The sequence below is a fragment of the Carex rostrata genome, chromosome 23 (assembly GCF_964058835.1).
Source record: "Carex rostrata chromosome 23, lpCarRost1.2, whole genome shotgun sequence".
Classification (NCBI taxonomy): domain Eukaryota; kingdom Viridiplantae; phylum Streptophyta; class Magnoliopsida; order Poales; family Cyperaceae; genus Carex; species Carex rostrata.
This window is the reverse complement of record NC_135940.1, coordinates 3,805,219-3,809,795: the sequence shown is the minus strand read 5'-3', so window position 1 is coordinate 3,809,795 and position 4,577 is coordinate 3,805,219.

Here is a 4,577-nt window from a genome sequence, read left to right as displayed (position 1 = left end):
ACATCGACAAAAACATAGTAGCCAAGAAACAAGAACGAAAAAGAAACCAAATCAAGAAAGGTCAACACAAAACCAGTTATATTTTGGACAAATTTCTCTACATACACGCCATACTAAAAAACGCATGCTAAATTGCTAATTCAAACTTGGGTCGACCACAGGTGAGGCAATACCCTAATGTGAAGCAGCCGTGTCGTCACTGTTGTGCTCCTCTGTCTCATTTGGTCCCTCAACTGCAATGGTGTCATTAGATGAGGCAACAATATTATGCTCCACTGTCACTTCTGACACAGGTGAGGCCAGTGATGCATCGGGCTTCATTGCATTGGTGCGGCGGGCCACTGCCCGCTCCAGTTTTGGGAGCATGGAATCCAATGAACGAGTTAAATTTGTGCATGCTGAGAAGAGGAGCTCATCCTGGCGTTTTTCGTTCTCCATGGCCGAGCTGCGCGCTTTCCCCAGGGCTATTATCGCATTTTTTAACCTTAGAGAACTGTCTTTAGACGAGGCAGAGTGTTCATCCTTATCCATGATTATAATTATTAGAACAAGGGGAGATCGATGGTGATTTTGGTATCAATGATCAGTGGGCAGAGAGATCAGAGATGGGTTTATATATATAATGTAACAGAAAACAGTGTTTAAGGCTAGGTTCAATGGATTCGCAAATATTGCCATTCCCATCAGGCGATCGATTACTTGTTATTTTCTTCAATTTTCTTTCTTTTCTTCTTGTTTCAAGTTTAGTACTCCAGCAATTATTGGTATAAAAAATTTCCAAAGATATGGTGAACTTTTAATGAGTTATTCCAGAAGCTGCTTGTGCACTGCAATAAATTAATTTCCCTAGGTTGGTTTTTACTTTCATGATATTTTTTGTTGATGTCAGCACTTTCTTTGTGGGTGCAATATTGGAGGCACATAGCAATGAGAAGGATGGGAATGGAATCTCTTGGTAAAAGAAAAAAAAAAAAAAAGGAAAAAAGAAAGACAAAAAATCTTTATCCACTAACTTTTGTTCACCATTTGTTCACAGAGCCTTATGTACTCCCGTTTAACTAATTTTAACAGACTCTATCTTTCTTTTATAAATCAGATTTTTTTTCTCCCAGTAATTTGTCCACAGAGCCTCTCTACTTTTTTTCTCTAGCAGCTTCTCCCAGTAATTTCTCCCAGTAAATCGAGATAATACTGAAACGCTATTCAGCTGGAAAATAGAGACGGGACGAGTTGAAGGCAAGGGTATGATTACTATAAAAGGGACATGGCGCGGAGATCAAGCCTTCAATTATTCTAATAGCATGGCCCAAGTGCCTCAGATTTTGAAGGAGATTTCTAAGGAAACTGACATATGATTTTGTTTAGTTTTAGGATTCTAGAAATTAATATGGGTAATGTATTGGAGTTATTGTTGCACTTCTTTTCTGGATGTTTGAAAATTTGAATGACATTTTTTTATATTATTTGTTATTTAAGTTACAGCATTGAATGATGAATTTTACATGATTGGTGCAAGTGAAATGACAGATTTTTTGTGTGGTGAACAGATTTTTGTTGAACAGATGATGGATGTATGTATAGATTTAGAAATTTTACAGTGTACATGGTATTATTTTATGGTCTATATTTTGAAATTTTACAATATACATGATTCTTTGCAAGTTGTAGTTTAAGCTGAAATGCAGCATTTTTTACATTTTATCTTACAGTATACATGATATTATTTTATGATTTAGATTTAGAAATTTTACAGTATACAAGATTCAATTAAAAATTTACAGTATTATTTGAAAATTTTACAGTATACAAGATTCAATTGAAAATTTTACTGTATAAAAGATTCAATTTTACAGTATACAAGATTCAATCGAAAATTTTACCGTATACAATATTCCATTTTACAATATACAAGATTCAAGTGCAAACGCTAATAACTAACTCTAACTGCCAATAACCACTAATAACAGCTAATAACTAACTCTAACTGCCAATAATTTCCTATAACTGCAATTTCCGAAAGTACAGTTTGAAAGTACATTTCTTTTCTCGTTGCAATCTTTTTCTAACTATCATGGGACCACTTCAAATAGTTGCTGGATGTTTTGTGATTAACTGATATATTTTATGTGATATATTGTATAATTATATAGCATGTAGAAGTAATTTTACAGTATTCGCGCAAGTCAAAGCTATGGACAAATGGTGGACAAAAGGCTGTGGACAATTAGACGCTTCCAAAAAGAAAAATTGATAAACAAAACTCACTGTCTAAATAAATATATAAAAAAAAACCCTCACCGTATAGCCAGCCTCCATTATAAATTGTGCTACATAAACTGTCGAAATAAATATAACCAATCTACAGTTCTAACCTAAATAAATATATATAAAAAAAAAAAAACCCTCACCGACTCACCGTATAGCCTCCATTATAAACTGTGTTACATAAACTTGGATTAGGATTTTGGCCTTTGAGTACACAACAGCTTTCAGTATACACTATTACATAATCTAATCTTTATTGCTTAATAAATATTAGACTAAAATTGTACAAGTTTGGACTAATTCTGAGCAAGAGATGCGTGTACAGACTACAGAGGCTTGACTGGATTGTAACGCAATGGGCTTAAGTCAGATAAGCAGCCCAAAACTAAGATAAGGATGTACACGGGCCTGAATTAACTGGATAGGCTCCCAAGTAGGGCTGGCAAAAAAATTCGTTGTTCGTGATTCGATTCGAGTTTGATTCGGGTTTGATTCGAGTTAATTTGATTCAAAATTAGTTCGAGCTGAAATGAACCAAACTAGGTTCGGTTAGAAATTAATTCAAACCAAATTTAAACTAGGTCTGGTTCGATCGAAATGGGTTCACGAACTTTTATGGTTCAAATCTCATAATAACATCGGCCGTTCATTTACCTGATGAAATTAGAACCCAAGATAGAAAGTCATAATTTAACCTAGCTGATGCTCTCTGGCTCTCAAAACACTAAGTTCTTGTACGATTATTTATTTTACTGCATATTTCAGTTCTTGTACTTAATCCTCTTTTTACGATTATTTGTTGTGATATATTTTTCATAATCAATTTTTCAACTTAAAAACACTCATTTCATACTTTGATGTCACATTGAAGCTCTTTTTTTAGTACCGTAGTGGTAATTATGAGAGTTAATGTAGCAGCTATTAGTCTTGCACTTGTCTATGCTCAGTTAGCAGGATTATAGCAGCTAACAACTAATAAACTAACCCATAATCCATTAGTGTGAATTCGTTAAAGGTAAAATAAAGCTGTGTAAATTATCCTACGAGAAGAAAATTAATGTATAAACTACCAGTATAACTAGGGCTGCTAAAAAAAATTTTAGTTTGTAATTCAATTCGACTTTGATTCGAAAAATATGTAGTTCGCAATTAATTTGATTCGAAATTAGTTCGATTCAAAATAAATCAAACCCAGTTCAGTTCGAATCTTATTCAAATCAAACTCAAACTAGAATAGGTTCGATTCGGTTTGATTCGTTACCACCCCTACTCCCAAGTCTCCACCAAATACTAAAAATATTTTGTCATATGCTGGTTAACATTGATAAACAGTACATGTCAGGGACGGATCTAGTTAAGCACAGCCCTACCCTGAAAATTCAAAATTAATTCACAAGAATTGAGTTTCTGACCTTTTCCCTACCCTCGATCTATAATAAACCTAACAATCTAATTTACAAGAACTGAGTCTCTCTCCGTCGTCATTTTTTCTCTTCCTCTAAAGGCCAAGATCTATTTTTTCTGTCAAATTTTGATGGAGCATGTTGGAGAAGAAAGCTCTCATTTCATTCTTTTACCATTTAGACTTGGTGTATGTGTATCATTAAAGACTATTGTAAATAAATTTTTATGGACTAGGTCCAAATAATAAAATATGTGATAAATGAGACGGGATCTCACTTGTAAAATTGAAGTATCTAATCTTCACTCATTGAACCATCCATTTTCACATTTTGTTTTGCATATTTGCATTTATTTTGTTTTGAATTGTTATTCATAATTTATACATCTTTTTGTTTTTTCAACAATATTTTTTTTTGAGATCAACGGTATTGTAACTATTGTATTAATTTTTACCTTATTGGTGTGAATCATTTTTTTTTATTTCAATTAGTATTTTTTATTTTTTTTTCATATAAATTTTGAAAATTAAAAAACTAATGAATAATTTTACTCATAACAAGAGTATATATTTTTTTAAAACATAATTTTTTATCAATTTTTTTTCAACTTTCTATACAAAAATAAGTTTTTATTTAGTACTCAATTAGTTAATGGGTTTAAATTTGATTAGTGTCATATCCTGACCGAAATTCTGAATTCGCCTCTGGTACCGGTCCCACTTGTCATATGCATGCCTGTGTCCAATTTTGAAGGAATGGTTCAGCCGTTCAGTGATTTGGGAAGTGGCAACTAATGACATGTATAGTTTGCCTTGGTTCAACTTCAATTTGGCAACTGGCAAGTGGCAGTCAAAACACATTTTCTCAAACTTGTCTCTAGCTTTCGATGATTGGGTTTCTAAAGGCCAT